The sequence below is a fragment of the Cynocephalus volans genome, chromosome 16, assembly GCF_027409185.1.
Source record: "Cynocephalus volans isolate mCynVol1 chromosome 16, mCynVol1.pri, whole genome shotgun sequence".
Taxonomy (NCBI): domain Eukaryota; kingdom Metazoa; phylum Chordata; class Mammalia; order Dermoptera; family Cynocephalidae; genus Cynocephalus; species Cynocephalus volans.
The window spans coordinates 17,532,348-17,554,217 of NC_084475.1; the positions used below are offsets into that span (position 1 = coordinate 17,532,348).

A 21,870-nucleotide genomic window follows, 5' to 3' on the forward strand; every position below is an offset into this window, starting at 1 on the left:
AAAAAAAAAAATCAAAACCAAAAACCCGCGAAAACCCAAAACCTTCTATTACGGAAAATTTCAAGCATTCACAAGTAGGGAGAATCATATGATAAATGCCACGTACACACCACCCAGTTCCAATATTATCAACATCTTGCCAATATTTTTTCTTTTTTTTTTTACAAAGATGACTGGTAAGGGGATCTTAACCCTTGGCTTGGTGTTGTCAGCACCACGCTCAGCCAGTGAGCAACCGGCCATCCCTATATGGGATCCGAACCTGTGGCCTTGGTGTTATCAGCACCACACTCTTCCGAGTGAGCCACAGGCTGGCTCCTTGCCAATATTTTTTCACCTATTCTCCCCACTTGTTTTTTTGTTGGTGTATTTAAAGATTTCAGATATCTTGTTAATTCATCAATAAATACTTCAGCATGCATCTCTGTTACGGACTTTTTTCACTTTTACATATAGCCACCATGTTATCACGTCTAACAAAAGTACTAATAATTCCTTGATATCTAATGCCAAGTCCATGTTCAGATTTTCTCAGTAGTCTAAAAAAAGTCTTTATAAGTTGTTTGGATCCTGCTTCAAATAAAACAATTTGCTTTTGGTTATTATGTTTCTTAAGTCTCCTTTATTCTTTAACATCCTCCCTTCCCTTTTGTTTCCTTTCATTCCATTCATTTGTTAGAGAAACTGGGTCATTTGTCCTGTTCAATTACCTTAACCTTTTGCCAATTTAATTGTTCATTACAGTAGAAAGGCCCAAGGAGAAGGCACAGACCTAAATTCAGTCAGTTCAGCCCCTTTTTAGTGGTTCTGTTTTAACATTTGCTGATAGAGATTGAAGCTAATGGTTGAAACCAGCTGCTCCCTTTTGTTCCCATGATTACTGTAGGTGATTTTGAATTGCAAATAAGATGCAGAATATTTTTTCCCAAATTAAACTGGGCCATTCTATTTATAGTTATTTTTTAACCTGCTGAATTGGTGCTTGTATTTTGTATTGAAAGAAGTTGAGAGGAATAAATTTATCCACGGGGTTTCTGTAGTGCGTGCAGATTTCTGGCCCCGTGGCTGTGGCTGAGGAGGTGGGTGGTGGTAGTGGTCTGAGGTGTCCAGTTGTGCTGGTCAGTCAGTCTTTGCCCTTTTCTTTACTTCTTTTATTGGTGCCCTGGACAGAGATGTTGGGCTGGTTGGGGAAGGTCCCACAGAAAGAGTCACTGGAAGGAAGATTTTGGTTGGGAAGTGTTATACTTGAGCCATCTTTCTTGATTTTTGACCTGTTCAAGAGTGAAACAGTTTTGTACATTTCTAGTGGGATTGTTTTCACATTGTAATAGAAAGCATAAATTGCATTGTAGTTCTTTTGGAAGCTACAATTTGATGTTAGGAGTACTAGCCTTTTTGTTTGTTTGTTTTAAGAAAAGTCTTTATATAGGAGTATAATTGTGTATCACTATATAACATATTTTATATATAGTGGATCCATTTTTCATTCAGAAATCTGCTCTGTATTTCATAGACCTGTATTGCTGTGTTTCCACGCTACAGTATTTGAGTTATTGATGGCGTCCAGTTTGTAAGTGTATTGTATATTTGGTTAGGGAGCTGCATGCTTAGCTCTCTTCCTCTCCAGTCTCTGGCCCTCTTCTGATTTTTTTTGCTTGTTTTGGGTCGAATGTTCCCCCAAACTAAATCCCCACTGTAAATGTTGAGGATGGGACATCCTATTATGGTAATTGAAAGGTAGGGCCTTGAAGAGGTGATTAGATTATAGGACAGTGCCTTAGTGAATGGATTAGTAATGGTGGTCATGGCTGTGGTTCTGAGGGCTTTAAAAGGAGAGTGTGTGAGGAACTGTTTGTCTCTCTGCTCTGCCATTTTCTGTCATGTGAGACCACTGGGTCACTGTGGCCACCATCAAGACCTTCACCAGATGTGTTCCCTGCGCTTTGGACTTCCCAGCCCCTGAAACTGTAAGCAGTAAATTTCATTTTCATACAAATTACCCAGTTTCAGGTATTTTGTTATAAGCAACAGAAATGGACCAATACATTGCTTTTCTTTTTCTGCCCTACTTCCTTGCCTTCTTGGATACAGGAGGACTCTTCCTTTTTCTCTTCTTTTGCTATTTGGGGACCCCTTGGTTGTGCATTTTGTGTTTTTTGGGTATAATAGGTGTTCTAATTAGTAGTTAATGCTATTTTAGAAATAGCCATCCAGCTCTCTCTCACCTCACATCTCTTCTTGGGCAGCCTCATTTAAACCTATGGCTTCCACTGTCGTTTTATAAGCTGAGGATCCCACAGCTTTACCTTCAGCATGGAAGCCTCTCAGGAGCTTCCAGAGTCCTAGCCTGCTGCCTGCTAGACATCTCCATTTCATTATTTCAAGGCAGATTTAGTACATCTGAAACAGAATTCACCCCCTCCTCCTGCCTGCACAACACACGCATAGGCACACACCAGTAGAAACCAACCTACTAAAATCCACTCAAAAGTTCTCCGTTTTCCTCTGAGATGCTGCTTTTGGTGAGCAAGTGGCACCACCACGTCTTACCCTCAGGCCAGAAACACTGGCTTCCCTGGCAGCCTTCCCCCCCTCACCCCTCAGTCTCACTGGTGACCAGATTGGAGCCTGGCAGAGATGTCTCCTAAGTGGGTTCTGACTCTGTCCCTCTCTAGCCTTGGTGGCTCAGCCCCAGGCCCCTCCTCACCATAGCAGCCTCTGGACTCCGAAGCCAGCCCCGTCTCACCTTGTCCAGTCTTCCTCTGGGCTACTTCAGGAGACATCTCTAAACTGTTAGTCTGACCCTGCCACTTGAAGTGCTGCACCTGACCTTTATGACGAAGTTCAAATTCTACAGCTTGGTACCCAGAGTACTTCATCTGCCTCCTACCTTTCTTTGTAGTGTCATCTCCACAGCTGAGCCCCCCCCCCCCCCATACTCCGCAATCTAGTTATCTTGAATTACTTGCAGTTTCCTGAGTGTATCATTTTTTTCATGGCCTTGGTGCCTTTACACACACATACCTGCTCAGAATACCTTTCACCCTCTTTTTTACCTGGCTAACTGTAACTGGTTGGATTCAGTTGCTCCTAGTTGGAGTCCTCTCTGTGTGCTGATAGCCATTGTAGGGCTCTGTTAACTCACTGGTCCCTCTCTCTGCCTGGCTTTGAGGACTTCCCCTCCACTGCAAGCATCTTGAAGTTGGGAATCAAACCATCTGGCCCTCAAGAATAGGTTTGTCTAAAGAATAAATGAGCTTTGGAATGTATGCTGTGCTGCTTCTGTTCTACTTCTGGTAATGAAAATTTTGGCAAAAGGTCACATTGGACCATACTCTTTTGGTTAGATGTATTTACTACTCATACTTAGATCGTGTTTCAAAAGAATCTGTTGCAGATCATGTTTTGTGAGTAAAATAGAGTTTATGTTTGGTGAACTGAAGCTTATTATTACTATAGTTACCTGAAAAACGTGTCCTGGTTTATGTATCACTTTTGGTGTTTTGAGTGACTTTTCTCCCATAGTAATGAATACAAAGTATATAAAAAATTCCATTTCTATGGTTCTCCTACAGAACATAAAACTCATTTTAAGTAAAATTCTTGACTCTGATAGAATGTTCATCTAATTTTTCTTTTTAAGATTTCTCCAAGTTTAAACCTGAGAGGTTGGTTTTATGTGATTCGTTTTTCCTTAATGAATAAGTTGTTTCATAACGTTAGGTATTCCTAATCATAAAATATATTTTTTTCTTTTCCCTAGTTTAATGCTTGTATATGCATTAAAAACCAAGTCCAAAAAACAAAAACAAAAACCACCAAGTCCAGAACTAAAAGCTACAAGGTACATATTTTAAGAAGTAAATTGATTTAAGTACCATTAGTGTACTTATGGTATATAGGTTTTATGCTATTCATATTTAGAAAGCTCTTTCCCAGATGCCTATTATCTTCATTTTAATTTTCTTAACACAAAGTTGGTTTAGAATGCAAATTCTAACAATTCTAAGTTCAGATTCTTCACTGAATCAGAATTTCTGGGGGTGGGCTCAGCAGTCTGGTTTCATAAGCCCTTCAGATAATTCTGATGCTTGCTCAGGTCTGAGAACCACTGCTTTAACTCTCCTTAATTTGAATTTGCAGTAAATGGAATAGGAAGCAAGGAGGTTGGTTTCAGTTGTAACTTTTTTTCATTTAAAAATTTTTCAAAGGAATAGTTTCTTTAACAGGCTGGGTAGTAGACTTATTACATTTTGCTTCTTGTGAAGGATTTAATGTATACTAGAAGGAGACTGTTTGCTTTATGTGCTTCTCTAGACCACTGTTCTTGAGTTTATTTAGTGATACCAAAGTTATACTAACAAGCATGTGCTTCCTTGAACTTGTCTTAATCATTTGTATAGCTTCATTTGTTAATTATCAGGTTGTATTAGTCCATTTATGTTGCTTATAACAAAATACTTGGAACGGGGTAATTTATAAAGAGAATGAAATTTATTGCTTACAGTTTCTGAAGCTGGGAAGTCCAAAGTCCGGCTGGTGGTGGTGACAGTGACCCAGGGGTCTCACATTGCAAGATGGTGGAAGCAGAGAGAGCAGAGAGAGAGAAGGTGCCAAGGTCCTATAAACAACAAGCTCTCGCGGGAACTAATAGAGCAAGAACTCACTCATTACTCCCCCTCCCCCAGGGAGAGAGCATTAATCCATTCATAAGGGTGCCCCCATGACTCAATCAGTTTCCAACACTGCCACATTGGGGATTAAATTTCCACATGAGTTTTGGAGGGGACAACACACCCAAACTCCATCACAGGTAGAGTAGATTTTTTACTGTACATGAAAATTTTTTGTTATGGTAAAATATACATAACATAAAATTTACCATTTTAGCCATTTTTAAGTGTACAGTTCAGTGGCATTAAGTATATTCACATGGTTGTACAACCATCACCACCATCTGTCTCCAGAACTTTTTCATCTTCCCACACTGAAACTCTGAACTCATTAAACACCAACTCCTCATCCTTTTCCCCTCCACCTCTGCCTTCTGGTGACCACCATTCTACTTTCTGTCTCTATGAATTTTACTACTGTAGGTACCTCATATAAGTGGAATCACACTGTATTTTATCTTTTGTGATTGGCTTTTTTACTTAGAATAATGTCTTTAAGATTCATCCGTGTTGCAGTATGTGTCAGAATTTCCTTTCTTTTCAAGGGTGAACAATATTCCATTGTGTATATATATCACATTTCATTTATCTATTTATTTGTCAGTGGACACTTGGGTTGCTTCCACCTTTTGGCTGTTGTCTGTGTTGTACGTTTTTAAAGGCTAGTTTTTGGCTATAATGTCAAACAAAAATAATTGCATGTCTCTGTATGTTTGTGTTTTTTTTTCTTTTATATTTGATAGATTCCAGCAAAAGACAAGTTCCTTGAGGAAGTCAACCACTGTATTTTATTCCATCTATTTAAAACATAGCTTTAATTTACATGTAGTGATTGCCATTGCTGTCAGTTCCTTAACAAAGAAAGAACAGCATCTAGAAGCAGGTGTAGAATGATGAGCTGAGTGCTGATCCCTCAAGTGAAAAGGTGGGCTCCTGTGGTAAGGGAATGGGACAGTAGAAAAAAATAGACAATTCTACAGATGACCCTACGCCACCGTTAAATGTAATGTTGGAGTCAAGGTGTTACTCCTGGATTTTCTTTTCTTTGTTCTCTTTAGTATGATTTAAATTGTAAATGCTTCAAGGTCTGTGATGCACAACCTCTGTCATAGGCATTTAATAAATAGTACATGATAGATACTTTCCTGATGGGTTAAACCAACTCCTACGATCAGCCTCCTGACTCCACGGAGTTTTTATTCTGGTTCATGAAATTAGATAATATTTTCATAGCTCATTGCATTCTTTTATGTGGGCAAACACATGGCATCTTTAAAAGCTGACAGCTGCAATTCCCTAGAACACCAAATGCTTTTCTGAAGTCCATGAATTTATCTTTTACGCTATGGGAAGTAATACAGTACGCTGCCAAGTCCATCTCAATTTCAGGAGGAATATGCAAAATTGCTATTTTGTTGTCAGAGATATATTTATACTCAGTTTGCTCTTTCTTAGATCAAAAATTTTATGGGTGAGGAATGGTTTTTGAAAATAATGGCATGTCTTGGATTCTGTTAGATCCTTTCAACATCCTGTGATTGCTTTAAATCCAAAATTAAACACATGAAAATCTAAGAGAAATAAGACCTTTCATAACACTGCAGACAGGGCTGGCCAGATAGCTCACTTGGTTAGAGCGTGGTGCTGATAACACTAAGGTCAAGGGTTTGTAATCTCCATACTGGCCAGCTGCCAAAATAAAATAAAATCATAGCACTGCAGACATTGTTTGCCTAGGGCTCAAATATTTATGCCATGTGAAGCAGTTGACGTTCAAGATTTATTGAAGGATACAAGGTATCTTAGTATAAAGAGCTATTTAAAGATGTGTACACCTCTATTTTTTAATCTAGTGTTCTTTAGTTTTCTAACAAGAATTGGACTTTTATTTTAAAAGTAGTGTTGTACTTTCATATTGATTATCGAAAAACTACATAAACACATTGAGATGTTCTGGATGCCTGTCATATTTATAATTTATAAGTCAGTATTATCAGACAGTGTGGTTTGCTTTTATGTTTATTTTGTGGGCACCAAATAATACTGTTTTCATGGTTGAGAGCAGATACAGAAAGAGAAGTGGAATTAATATGTAAATGAGGTGTTTTGCGCCAAGTATAGGCCAAGTTACTTTGCAGACAGGAAGCTGTAGAGATAAAGATTTAAATAGAGAGAAGTGGTGGGAGCAGTGAGTCATGGGCAGCTTCTCTAGGGTGGGCCTGTCCAGCTCCAAAGCAGCTGTGCCTGCCATTCAGTGCCATGTTCGCGTTGAGGGGCAATTTGTGTCCACCGAATTGTCATCTTCCTCTTTAAATGTATTTTGTTAGTTTAAAGGGGCTGACTGGTTAGCTCCATTGGTTAGAGCACAGTGTTGATGATACCAAGGTCAAGGGTGTGGGGGCCAGCCAAAAAAAAATGCATATTATAGTTTGGATTTTTATAATTTTATGAGGTTTTTTGTTTGTTTGTTTAACCTAGTTTGTACCTTTTTAAGTAGCATAATAAAAATTATTGGTCAACACTAAAGGTTCAGGGAAACTTTTCTTTTTTTTTTTTTTTTTTTCCTTTTCTTTTTTGGAAGATGGGACCTAGAAACGTTTCTCTTTTAAAAGCAGTTTGTACATTACTTAAGTTTGGTAAGTGATTTCTCTGAGTCATAGAGATTTTGCTACACTTGCGTGAATCCAAATCAGCCAGGTTCTTAAACTGGGTTTTGTTTGAAACCCAACCAGTGGTTGAAAACAAGAGGTTAAGAGGGAGAGGGGAATAAACGTTCTTGCTTATATCTGTGTTTAGTATGAGTGGCTTGTTGGCTCAAGTATCTTTAAATACTCATGGGCAGCCCTTCTATGCAGTGAATCAGTAGTGATAGTCCTTTGACAGTCATTTCAATTGAGGGTAATATTAACTGGTGAGGTTGAGAAAGGAAAATGGGTATAGGAATGTCTTCAACTTCTGGGTGTAACTTAGTCTGTGGAAATTCAGTGCCGTGCAGTGCAACACAACGTATGCATTTCGACTGCTTTTTCACTGCATAGTGGAAAGGTTAAAAAAAGTCTTTGTGTTTGTGGATTCTCATAGTCATGTTTTCTGTTTTCAGGAAGGACATTTTAGAGTGCTTTGTGAATGATGTTAAAAATCTTCAAACGCAACTATATCATGTTCTTAACTTCAGAAGTCTAAAACTTTAAGAGCAATTTAGTTTGAGAATACAAGTCACGTACCAGGGAAGCAGAGCAGGGCTGTGTGTGATGAGGGATGGGAAATGACTCTAAAACAGGCTCTGCTCTCTAGGGTCTTGTTATTTTCTGGAGGGGACTACGTAGCTCATTCAGGTGTGCTAGGTCTTGAGCACACAGCAGGAAGCAGAACCATCCCCATGGGCTCTGCTCTCAACAAGCGGACAGTTCAATTAGAAGACAGCATTGGCCCGGATTCGAGCCTGGGCTCCCGTGTGGCAGGCAGGTATCCTACCATTGAACCACCATTTGCAAAACACTTAAAGAACATATAAAATGTCTATATAAAATGTCTAAGAGCAATAGCTAGCATTAAGGGGGTGCTTCTGTGCCAATATCTCATTTATTGCTCCTACTTACTTTGTGGGTAGTCCCTTTTATCCCACTTTACAAATGAGGAAACAGGTTGAAACTGCTTGCCAAATGACCATCCCTGACCTGGTTGCCTAGCCTGTTGATGTGGTGCCTCGAGACAGGCAGCCAGTGGTGCTCAGACAGGCAGCCAGTGGCTTCCCTAATTTCTGATGGGCCAGCTTGCAGTCTTTGCTTTTTAAGTCCTCCCCATTTCCCTTCCCCCAACCTCCTTTCCCCCTGATCTGTCTGCTCTGATTCGGTTCCCTGCTGGGCAGTAAAACTTTTTCCCCATTGCTGAAATGTTGGTGTCTGTCAGGCTTTCTTTCTTTTTATATTTTAACATTTATTTGTACATATTCGTGGGGTGGTATAGTGTGTTGTCTCAATACATGCACATACTCCACAATGATTCACTTAGGATAGATAGCATAGTTTTGTACCTGTTACTCAACCACCTTTCTTCCTTCTCCCCAGCCCCAATGTAACCATTATTCTACTCTCTAGTTCTATGAGAACCACTTTTTTTTTTTTTAGATTCCACATATGAGTGATGTAATGTGTTATTTGTCTTTTTGTGCCTGAGTTACTTCACTTAACATGATGGTTTCCACTTTCATCCATTTTGCTGCAAATAATAGGAAATCGTTTTTTTTAATAGCTGAGTAGTATTCCATTGTTTATATGTACCATAGTTTTTTAATCTATTCATCCGTTGACGAACATTTAGGTTGATTCTATCTCTTGGCTATTGTGAATAGTGCTATTATGATGAATGTGGGAGTACAGGTGTCTTTTTGATATTTAGATTTCACTTCTTTTGGGTGTGTGTTAGTCTGTTTCTGTTGCTTATAACAAAATACCTGGAACTAGGAGATTTATAAAGAAAACAAAATTTATTGCTTATAGTTTCTGAGGCTGGGAAGTTCAAAGTCCATCTGGTGGTGGTGTCAGTGACCCAGGGGTCTCACATTGCAAGATGGTAGAAGCAGAGAGAGAGGCAGACTCTCCTCTCTCTTCTTTTAAAATGTTCAGAACCACGCCCCTGACCACTATGTTTAATCCATTCACTACTGCACGGTCCTACAATCTAATCACCTCCTCAAGGCTCCACCTTTCAATTACCATAATAGGATTCCCACCCTCTTAACAGTCACCATGAGGGCTAAGTTTCTAACATATGAAACTTGGGGGGCACAATTCACGCTTCAGTGAGTTTTGGGGGGATATAACTCAGTCCACTACAGTAGTCAGATAGCTGGGTGGTGGGTAGGTCTAATTTTAGTTCTCCAAGGAACCTCCATACTGTTTTCTACAACGGCTGTACCAGTTTACACTCCCTCCAGCAACATAGGACTGTTCGTATTTCTTTGCATAATAGCCAGCATTTGTTATTTTTTGTCTTGTTGATAATAGCCATTCTAACTGGCATGAGATATATCTCATTGTGGTTTTAATTTGCATTTCCCTGATGATTTAGTGATGTTGAGCATGTTTTCATGTGCCTGTTGGCCATTTGTGTATCTTCTTTTAAGAAATGTCTATTCAAGTCCTTTGCCCATTTTTTGAAATTGGGTTATTTGGTTTTTTGCTGTTGAGTTCCTTATATATTCTGGATATTAGTCCCTTGTCTGATGTGTGTTTGTAGACATTTTCTCCCATTCTGTAGGTTGTCTCTTCACTTTGTTGACAGTGGCCCTGGCTGTGCAGAAGCTTTTTAGTTTGATATAGTCCCATTTATGTACTTTCGCTTAAGTCGCCTGTGCCTTTGTAGTCTCACTCAAAAAAGTATTGCCTGCTCCCATTTCATGTAGCATTTCCCCTGTTTCTTCTAGTAGTTTTATTGTTTGGGATCTTAAATTTAGGTCTTTGATGCATTTTGAGTTGATTTTTGTGTATGGTGAGATAGGGGTCTAGTTTCAATCTTCTGCATGTGGATATCCAGTTTTCCCAGCACCATTTATTGAAGGGGCTATCCTTTCCCCGTTGTATATTTTTGGCACCTTTGCTGAAAATTACTTGGCTGTAAATGTGTGGGTTTATTTCTGGGCTCTCTATCCTGTTCCATAGGTCAGTTTGTCTGTTTTTATGCCAGTACCATGCTGTTTTGGTTACTATAGCTTTATACTATATTTTGAAGTCTGGAAGTGTGATGCCTCCAGCTTTGTTCTTTTTATTCAAGATTGCTTTTGCTATACAGGGTCTTTTGTGATTTCATACAAATTTTAAGGTAGTTTTTTCTATTTCTGTGAAGAATGCCATTGAACAGGAGTTTGTTGCTTCTAGATGGTACAGCTGGGATTCAAATCAAGGACTGTTGGCATAAGAGCCTAAGCTCTAATTTACTACCATATGCCTCCTGGTTTATGTTAGTCCCAAAATGACAGTGCTGGAGGAGCGGAGGGAAAGGACACTTGGACAGTTGAGTCACATACCTGATAATTGGTTGGGTGGGGGTGGTTATAGGGGAGTGAATAGAAAGTTGCTAGGGATGCCTGAGTTTAAAGTAGTCGGCCTGAGGACATAAGTGCTGGTGTGGTATCAGATCTTTGGTAGATAATTGTGCAAGATTGTTCAGAGCAGGCTTTTGTCCTGAGAACAGTAGATGACTCTCCCAGGACTGTGGGAGCAACAGTCTAATGTTTACATTTATTCAGGCCACAATGGAGCTGAGTGATTTATTTCCAGACTTGAGTTCTTTCTCTTCTGAGTAAATTGTGTTTCTTCATTCTGTGAAAATGTTCATCCCATTAGCATTAAGTGTGATGCAGGGCTCCCTGTAACTGGAAGCTTTGTCAGGGAACATCCTGTTGTTTAGTGCCCCTTCCCTATTTATTCTATGGAAGCTCTCTTCCCAACTTGAGTCATATTTATCTTCAGAGCCATGTTTTCTGCTTCTGGCAACTGAATATCATATACTTAGCTAATTAATGAATTAGATAACTAATTAAATTAATATATTTCTGATATTCGTATTATAAGGGGAATATTTTACTCTCCATGCCTAAACTGAAATAAGTTCATTTTTCTATCTTCTTTTTTTTTTTTTTTTAAAGATGACCAGTAAGGGGATCTTAACCCTTGACTTGGTGTTGTCAGCACCACGCTCAGCCAGTGAGCGAACCGGCCATCCCTATATGGGATCCGAACCCGGGGCCTTGGTGTTATCAGCACCGCACTCTCCTGAGTGAGCCACGGGCCGGCCCTCATTTTTCTATCTTCTGTTGACCTTTTCTTTTCCTTATAGAAGGAAGGAGACCTATATGCTATTATTTATACCTTGATCTTTTTTTTTTGGTTGGCTGATTATAAACTTAAAATAACTGGTTTCCAACAAAGCCTCATGAGATTTACATCTTGTGTTTTTAGGGTTATGGGGGAGATCATTACCATTTTAGTTTGGTGAACACACAGATATTATTTTGTTCATTTTCAGAGTATAGTAGAAAAGATAAATGTCAAATGAAAATTTTTAGGTTTTTTTAAGCTGTTTGCTTTAGAAAGTTTTCCCTCATTTTGTGCATAGCCCAGATGGACTTTAGGACTGATGTGTCTTTGTGTTCAATAACTTTCCTCTTGAGAAGTTCATGTGCATCATGGAACGATAGCCACATTTAGTGAGTATTGTATTTGTTCTCTGCAGGGCCTGATAAACACTTCACATTTTCTTATTCAGTGTTTCAGTGATGCCGTGAGTTTAAGATCAAGAAACTGAAGCTCAGTGAAATTAAGTAAACCTCCCAGGGACTGCTTCTAATGGTGGAACTGGGATTTGAAATCAGGTCTTCCTCTCCTAAAGCCTGTGCTCTGAAATATAATGCTGACTATCTGCAGTGGGACAGATTGGGTTCTAATCCTTGGAATTACCTCACTTCTCTCTGTCTCCATTTTCTCATTTTAATGTGGGGAGAAACACTCATTCGGACCTATTAAATGCATTAATCTTTGTGTAACTGATTATAGCACATACAGTAGACTCTCAGTGAATACTTCTTGGTTTGGTAATCTATTCTGACTTGTTTCTCCCCTGGGTGGAAGCTCTTCATGGGTAGGGTCCTTGTCATATGTTCATGCATCCTCAGCACTGTGCCTATCGTGGGGAAGGGAATGTATGTCGAATAAATGATGTTGTGAATTTCTCTAGGTTCTTCTTAAAAGAAGTTTGTCTTTTTCTTCTTGTTTTCTTCTAGCACAGTTAATAGGTCTTTGCCTTTGTCCAAGATATTACTTGATACCTTTTTTTTATAAACTTAATAGATTTTGGTTTTTAGAGCAATTTTAGGTTTACAGAAAATTCAGCAGATAATACAGTTTCCGTATACTCCCTACTTCCCTATTTCAGTTTCCCCTATTATTAACATCTCATATGGTATGATTGTTATAGTTGATGAACCAATATTGATAATGTTAGTTTATATCTGGATTCATTCTTTGTGTTGTACATGTCTGTGGGTTTTGACAAATGCATAATGTTATATATCTACCATTACACATCCTTATAAGTAATTCTGGTTAAGAATGAAACAAAAACATTTTTTCCTTCAACTTAAGTGTATTGTTTTTTCAAATGGTTACTAAGTTATTAGGACACAAATGCTTTTTAAGTTGTTTAGACCTGTCAACCTAATAAATGGTATTTCTTTTGGTCTTGAGATACTATGCAGGTTACTGACACCAAGGGTGCTGTGAACCATCTGACACAGAGCACCACGTGACAATGCATAAGGACAAATGTACCTAGATAAGCCAGTCAGAAATGTCTTAAATGATTATCTCCAGGACAGTAAGCAGATTTAAAGCATGGAGTCCCCAAGCTATAGGCTGAGATATCAATCTTGAGATCTTTCAGAAGTATAACAGAAAGTTGAACAAGTATGGGCGTTATTTTTCTAATTTAAATTAAAATGGAGAAGTGTATTTAATCAAGCACACTAGATTATATTTATAATTTTACTTGAAAGTTCATTAACTCTGTGTCAGTCTATTAAATAATGTTAACAAAAGTTTCCAGGTGGTCTTGCCTGGAAATTCTTGAAGAGGAATACAAGTGATACCAGGGCTGCTCAGCTCCTGACTCAGCTTGCCAAAATTTGTTACCAAGCCCAAGTTTGGCTGCCTGCCCCTTTTAAAAAGAAATCACTTAAAAGTCAAATGTTGGTGAAAATGGAAGTCAGCTTTTATTCAGGAATACCAGTGACCTGAGGAGAGGTGTTGGGCTAACACATCTCTCCAGTAAACTTGGATGAGGATGGCCAGACTGAAGCCATCTCCAAGACTCAGGTTTACTGAGGGGTTTTGTTTTTTATTTTTTGTTTTTGTTTTGTGTGTGTGTATATCTACAGGGACCGAACCAGTGACCTTGGTGTTACAAAGCTGTGCTCTAACCAACTGAACTAACCCTCCAGTCCTACCGAGGATCTTTTAAAGAGGGGTTGAGGGACTGGAATGTGGGAAATGAAAGCAGAAGGGAGGGAGACATGAGCCACTGGGGCTTCATGCAAGGAGCCAGGAGCAAGGTCTCACCAAGGCTCTGTCTGGTTTCTGTTCCTGTCCCTGCTGTTATCTCAGGGTCCTGCTGGAGGAGTGGGGTCAGCACAGCTTTACTGATGTCTCCCTTGATTTCCCCAGGTCTGGATACTATATGCCTGCTAGCAAGTTTGCAACTCTAGGCTGCTTGGAAAACAACTTTACATTCATGTAAAGAATGTTATCTTACTCCATAACCCAAAATTCAAAATATCAAATAACCATGGGAAAAGAGGGAAGTCAGAGAAATGCATACCAAGAAAAAAACTGTTCTTTTAAAATCTTTTAGAAGGGCCAGCCCATGGCTTACTTGGGAGAGTGTGGTGCTAATAAAACCAAGGCCAAGGGTTTGGATCCCTATATATGGATGGCTGGTTAGCTCACTTGGGAGAGCGTGGTGCTGACAACACCAAGTCAAGGGTTAAGATCCCCTTACCGGTCATCTTTAAAAAAATAATAATAATAAATAAATAATAAAATCTTTTAGAGCCCATGCAGTTTTAGGTTCCAACATGACTTCAGTCCTGTTCACTCTAATACACGTACTTTAAGATAAAGTATTCTAGAAGAACTTGTTAAACCAAGATTTTAGCTGTACAGTTAGTTGCATACGTGTTTGGTTCAGCAAGAAGAGAAGGAATAGTACTCATATGATTGTCTTTAACCAGTTAGTTATGGCATATCTGAAACTGTATTCCTGTTATACATTATATCTAAAGCAAGATCTGAATGTAGGCTTCCTTTAGCCAAATGTAAATATGCTAATTTTTAAGTAGATTTAGATGATAATTTTTCTTTTTATCCTAATTCTTTGTTTTCATGCTTGTTTTGTGCTTATAGCAATGGTTCAAATACTTAGAAACCATGGTACCCCTTTCCTGAATGCTGTGAAATGTTCATGTATACTTAGTTCTCTCTTATGAACCAGGAACAATTTTGATAGGACACACAACAGTCATATGTGCAGTAGAGAATCACAACCACAAGTTCACTGTGTGTGTTGGGGAGGTGGGGTGGCACAGAGCTGTCCAATCATGCTTTTTAGGTGATGTCCCAGTTCTTTGCTAGCATTGGCCTGCTGCTCCTTTGTACACCCTCCTTTGTTTCTTTGCTGAATTTTTTTTTTTTTTTTTTTTTGGTGGGGAGAGGGGGTTATGTACTAGCCCTTGTTTCTAGGACCCAAAGGATTAGGAAAATTTATAGCAGAAAAATCTTAAAATGGATAGAACTGTATTTAGTACCAATTTCTCTTGCTCTTTAGGAAGAGACGATAATTTTGGTTCAGAGCACTCCCATCCCACTTGCCAATCAGATCTGCAAGAACACTGCCTTTCAGAATAGAGTCAGGCACAGTTTGGGTATCACTAACCTGATTATTTTAAGAGGTCAGAAGAAAAACCTACTACTGTGTTGGGTTTTGTGGGGTTTTTAGGGCACTATTTAAAAATATTATAACATGGATAAGTCATATTTGTGACCTCTGTGGAATTAAAACTTTTTACATGTGAAGTCTTTTAATTTTGTGGGCACTTTTCCCAGGTCCTTTAGAATTGTGTCACTGTTGCCTGCTATAATAAAGTCATGCGTGTCATAAAGGTCTGGTAGAGGGAAGGTGGCAGAGGCAGAATTCAGTGCTGATTAAGTGTAGGAGACATGGACATTCATGGGATATAACGACCTTGCCTTCATGCAGGCCCAGTACCCCAGTCGGCACGAGTACCTTGAGTTGATGTGTTGTTTCTTAAGAGAAGATGTGGATTTTATTTTATTTTATTTATTTATTTTTTAATTTAATTTAATTTATTTATTTATTTTATTTTATTTTTTATTTTATATTATTTATTTATTTTTTTTTTTAAAAGATGACCGGTAGGGGATCACAACCCTTGGCTTGTTGTTGTCAGCACCACGCTCAGCCAGTGAGCGAACCGGCCATCCCTATATAGGATCCGAACCCATGGCCTTGGTGTTATCAGCACCGCACTCTCCCGAGTGAGCCACGGGCCGGCCCAAAGATGTGGATTTTAGAAGGAATTTTGAAGTTTCTTTTATCCTCTAACAAAAATATATCACGTTTGGAACTCTTGGAGCAAAGGACTGGGTATATGAATGAAAATTTCTCACATTTTTTATGGCTGTTTGCCCGTTCTCTTTCTGTTGTGTAGTGTAATATATATCAAAATGACTCCTTTATCAAAAGAAAAGGTAGATGGTTTATACCACTGTGGTAAACAGTGGGCATTGGGAGAGAGGGCTGGTAAAAAGAATGCGTTCTGGGTCAAAAATGTCTGGAATACTTGGAATTGCAGACATTTTTGTGCATGGTATATGAGCAACACACTTACCATTTGTTCTTTCAGCTCTAATTAATACCTTCCACAATATTCATCATAGCCATGCTTTATTGAGAAAGTCCTGGAAGAGAAACCTAACCTCTTTTATTGGGTTACTTTGGCATCTCTCGTGATGCCCTTGGAGGCTCTTTCCTTTGACCTTATAGCACCATAGCTTGAATTTAATGACTTTTCCAGACTAAATATTACCTCTGGAAAAAATGTGTTATTAGGGCCATGGAATTTGAGGTTTTTTAAAATGAAGTTCATTATTTAAACTGCAGATATGTTTGACCTTAGGAGAAATGGCTTGGGGTATATCAAATTTTTACATACTTTTTAGTTTTAGTGTAGTTGTTATATTTTCTTGTTTGATCTTACCAGTGGGTAGGGTATTCCAGTCTGTTTGTTATGACTTGATAAGTTTGTTTTGCTGAGAAGACTGGTGATTGAGGAAGATGACTTTGTTTTAGATATAGAACTTAGATAATATAATTGTACATGCCATTTTATAGGTGTTAGTTTGCCGATAGTGGTCTTTTACTAGCTTGAAAATAGCTACTGTGTCTGGTCTGTCAGTAAGTATTAGGATGAATGAATGTATGCTGTAACTAATTGGATTATAACTTTTCTTTAAAAGGGCTCCATTTTTATGAATTTTAATTTTTACAAATACCTTATAAGCATGAACACAATGTATTCACAAATAGCATGTAATTTGAAACCCGGGTTTACTGGTGGACTAAATAGATGTAGTTTCTCTTAGTCTTCTAAGAGGACACCAGAGGTGGGATAAAGAGCCCACACAGGACTGAATTGTGATAAAATGCAGTCTTCCCAGGGTAGTTGCCACTGTCACTGTCTAGAATTAGCTTGGATGTTCATATGCTTTTGAGTTTCAGCAACAGATCATGGCTCTTGAAGCTGTTCATCGTACAGCTGCTTGTGTTTGAGTCAGCTTCTGAGGACAAATGGACATTTTGTAAATGTGTCTGGAAGACTTCTCTGGGGTCGTCCATGCTTTGCTCTCTTTTGGTTTTGCTGATGCTGCTCCCACAAGGAATGTTCTCTGGGTTACTTCTCCAGGTCTGCCCGCTGCAGATGTCCTTCCTTAGTAAAGCTTCTTTAACCATCCCAGTTTGCGGTGATTTCCCTGCATATCTTAGGCAATTTATTGTTAATAGAGTTCATTAGTTGGTAAGCGCCTTCTCCCTCAGTCTTTTCTGTTGTTGTCTATAGTTAGACGTTTTCATACCCTACGCCTCTAAAGAAGCCATGTTCCTGTGTCTTCCATGTTCATGTTTCTGGAATCCTTAGTCTAGGGCCTGTATATGGTTGGCCCTCTGTATATATGTTATTTTTATAGTTAGTGAACTATAGAGTCAGAATCTGAGGGACTTTGGTCAATTTGCCACATTTTCTTGATATGTTGAATATTTGTTTCTATGAGCACTGGCAGCTTCTGAGAGACTTAAGACATAGTTAGTTTTTTCATTTACTTATTCTTTCCAGGATAAAACCTGATCTTTTTATAAGTGAGTTTGATGGTTATCTCTAGTACCGTCGAATATCCCAGTTACACAGAAAACAGCTGGCATGGTTTGTTGGCTAAATTGGATATGATCACAATTCAGTTGAAAGGTAGGCTTCTTTAAATGGAATTTCTTTGAAATGGGTTTTCCTGGTAGAGCGCAGCATTCAGCTCATTAATTCTCAAGTTGAAATGCCTTCACTAAAATATGATTTTCTTTAGCACAGTACTAGCTTTTAATATGTCAAAATTGCATTCAAAGGTTGGTTAAAAACTGGAAGTACTGTTGCCAAGCTTCCAAATTGCAGGCTCAGAAATGGTCTTTGAGAGAGGCTGAGTGGGTGTGGGAAGGGAGGAGGAGGCAGGGTTGCGCAGAGGCAGCTTCCTTTCAGGGCGAGTTGGTACGCCCTAGTTTTGTTTTTATTACTGAAACAGTTGCTATGTTAAACAAAGACAGTGAGCACATGTTTGCAATAGTTAATTTAATTTCTCTTACAAAAGTAATTTTTCCTTTAAAAAGAAGACATTAAAGAACATTTCCCCCTCTATGAAGAAATGACTTCTGGAAGAGTTCATTTTGTTCAGCCTTTCCTGAGTTTTGTGTTTGATAAATGTTGAGTGTGATTAGGAATTGGCTAGTTGATACGGCAGGTAGTTTGCGAAAAAATAGCACGTTTAGAATTTACTGCTGCTATTCTGGCACAGTGACAGGAACCCAGTGAGAGTTGGAAATGGGGTTCTTCCCAGGTTCTGTTAGTGCAGAGATAAAAATTAATGGCCTACTGATGTGGGCTGTTTGGCCCAAACAGGGTTTTAAAAATTAGGAAGCGTCACTTAAAAATCTGGATTGCTGGCTTCTTTTGAAAAACTCAAGTGCTCCGGGCCTGCCTCTCTCCTCAGAGCCCCCGTGAGCTGGACTGGGTAGGGAAGCCCTCGTGAGAAGTCGCCTGGTCCGTGTTGTCCTGCATACCTGGCCTGCTTCCACCTTGAGCTGGAGCTTTGGGCGAACCTAAAATATGTATACATTTTCATGTATAAAAACACTTTTTATTTTACACGTGGACTTGTTTCCCCCAAGCTGCCTTTTTCTTATTGATGTGTTCTCCAACTTTTTATTTTGAGAAATTTCCATTTTAAAAAAGTTGATAGAAAAGCACAGTGAATACCTGTATACATTTCGCCTAGAAAAATCAACACGTTGCTTTATCTCTCTCTCTTTCATACACATGCACTCACATTTATTTTGTAGAAACATTTGAAGGTAAGTAGTGTATGTCATAACACTTGATCTAAATACTAAAGAATGTATTGCCTGAGATTAGATATTCTTCTGCATAACTGTGATCATTATCACAACCAAGGAATTTAACACCGATAGAGTAATAAAATTACTTAATATGTAATGCAAGGTCATACTTCCTCATTGTTCCCCACATGTTCTCTTTAGCTATTTTTATTCTAATCCACAAGCTAATGCAGCATTGCATTTGGTAGTCTTGTTTCTCTAGATGCCATTATTCTAGACAGTTCCCTGCTTTTGTTGTTTATCTTTCAAGACACCGAACAGTTTTTTCTTTAAGAGTCCAGGCTGGTTGTTTTGTAGAAAGTTCTGTAATTTGGATTTGTCTGGTGACTTCCTCATGATTGGCTTCAGCTTAACCATTTTTGTTACGACGACTACAGAGGACAATATAAGTCATGTATATTTCCATTGTATCACATCAGATTGTCAGACTGTCCCATTATTGGTCCCAAATTCAATCCTTTGGTTAAGGTGGTGCCTACGAGATCTTTCCTTTATAAAGGCACCTTTGTCCCTTTGTCAACTAGTAATCTGCAGGATGATAATTTGAGACTCTGTCTCTTCTGACCATTGATGATCCTTGCCTGAATCAGTTATTGTATATTGGTGGTTGCAAAATGGTGATTTTCTAAATCTGTCATTCCTTCTGCATTTATTAGATGACATTTTTTCTGTAAAATTTCCTTCCCTGCCCCTTTTTCTTGAGTAACACTATATGGTTTATAATGCTTTGCCATCTTTTTTCTTTCTGGTTCTCAGTTTATCCCAGAATTGGTGAGTGGAGCCCCTTCAGGGTAGTAACCATGTCCTTTGGACATGTCCCCATCAGCCTTTGATTACTCCCTCACTTTCTGGTAAGAAATGTTTCTGATTCACTTTGACATTTCCTTGCTCCCGTCTTGTAATCAGCCATTTCTCCAAGTGGGGAATGGTATTTAGAAACCAAGATCTGTGTAACTTATTTATATATGTAAAAAAACAAACAAAAACCAAGATCTAGATGCCAAGTTTGCTCATTGCTACTGAGGTATCATTGCTTCTAGGGCCTTTCAATGGATAGAGCTAGGACATATTAATGTTTTTAATAAAATTAGAATGCTTCTATTTTTCAGGGGCTGCTTAAAAAACATTTTGCAGAAACTTTTTAGGTTGTAGTTCATGCTGAAAAACTAGAGTATTGGTATCTATAAGCAATTCAAGTCGATATAACTAAAGTATATATCGACTTTTTGCAGTCTTCCTTTTTCATAACCCTCCAGAAAAACCTTCCTTTTTCATAACCTTTCATATGCTGCCAGAAGACAGAGTTCATTGACTTTACGTATCTCTGAAAGACTGGTCAAGGTAATTGAGCACAGAAACAAAAGGCTGCTCCATTTGTTTGTTTAGTAAGTTTTTACTCCACAATGCAAAAAATATTTATTGAAAAATAACTCTTTTAGGCACTGAAGTCCTTATTCTCCTGATGATAAAAAGAAGTAGGACCTGGTCTCTGCCCTGTGGCTGAATGATGCGTTTAGTAGCAGAGTGATAGGACTTGAAAGAGAACGTGGAGTAAGGGAGGTGCTTACTCCACTGTTCACACCTGCAGAGCTTTGTAGAGGGAGGGACCGAAGCCCTGCATTAGCTGCTCCTTAGCTGCTTCTCAGCTGGGAGACCATAAATGCCATCTGGTTGGGCATACCAAGGTAAAAGTGAATGTCTATGCACATATGAGTCCACATGGATAGATAATTTTATACAGAGTGGAAAGTTTTCAGTGTGTTTTAAATTCAAGCCTGGGCTGTGTGGGTAATGCCTCATGCTGACCACTGTATTTCAGGAATTCAGAGGATGTTGTGGGTATTTTTAAAACGGTCTAATGCAGGTACCTAATAATCTGTTTCTCTAATGGGCATTTTGTGCTTATTTGTTGTCTGTATATCCTCTTTGGTGGAATGTCTGTTCCTGTCTTTTGCCCATATTCTCATTGTATTATTTTTAACTGTTGAAGGTTCTTTTTTTTAAATTGTGGTAAAAATACATAACATAAAGTTTACCATATTCATCATTTTTAAGTTCGGTAGTGTGTTTAAAGACAAAATTACAGCCAGTTTAGTTTAAACATCTCAATCGTTTTTCTTTTATTTTTTTGGCGGCTGGCCAGTGTGGGGATCTGAACCGAGCTAACTGGCCAGCCCTAATTGGCTTTTATTTGTGATTCTAGAATCGGGCAACACCTCATTGTGTAAACTTTTTTTTTTGGCAGCTGGCAATCATTGTGTAAAATAGAATGAGTGTTCCCATGAGCTGAGCAGAGGAGTTTGGCTTTATAGATGGAAGAGAGAGGGCTGAGGAAAGCAGAAACAGAACAAAAAGCAGATTGCTCGTTTCAAAGTTACTTTTCTTGTAAAGGTGAAAACAGTGGGAACTCCCTTATCATGCCAGCTAAAACTTGCCTGCTAGGGGATTTGGCTTTCAATTGCTTTGAAGTTTGGATAAACCACTTAGTTTTGTCTTGGTGACTTGGAACTTCACAAATAACTCCATTTTGGTTTGGTCTGTTGGTCCCAGTGCAAGAGCTCAGTCCAAACCAACGGCAGCCTCCTATCAATTTTATTTAATGATTGTTAACTATATTTACATTATTATGCAATTAGCTCCTGAGTTTTGAGAGGTTTTTTTAAGGTATTCTAGATATAGTCCTTTGTCAGATAGGTGGTTTGTGAATATTGTCTCCCAGTTTGAAGCTTATTTTTTCCATCCTCTTAACAGGGTCATTAGCGAGCAAAAGTTTTAAATTTTAATGAAGTCCATTTTATCTATTTTTCCTTTTATGTTTTGTGACTTTGGTGTCAAGTCTAAGAACTCTTTGCCTAACCCTAGGTCCCAACATTTTTCTATTTTTTTCTAAAAGTTTTATAGTTTTATGTTT

At 38.6% G+C, this 21,870-nt stretch overlaps 1 protein-coding gene across 4 annotated transcripts in view; it reads left to right on the plus strand.

Annotated features, from left to right (window-relative positions):
* The window catches only part of SEC14L1 (SEC14 like lipid binding 1), a 53,795-nt gene that overhangs the window by 9,727 nt on the left and 22,198 nt on the right, over nt 1-21,870 (plus strand). The window lies entirely within an intron of this gene.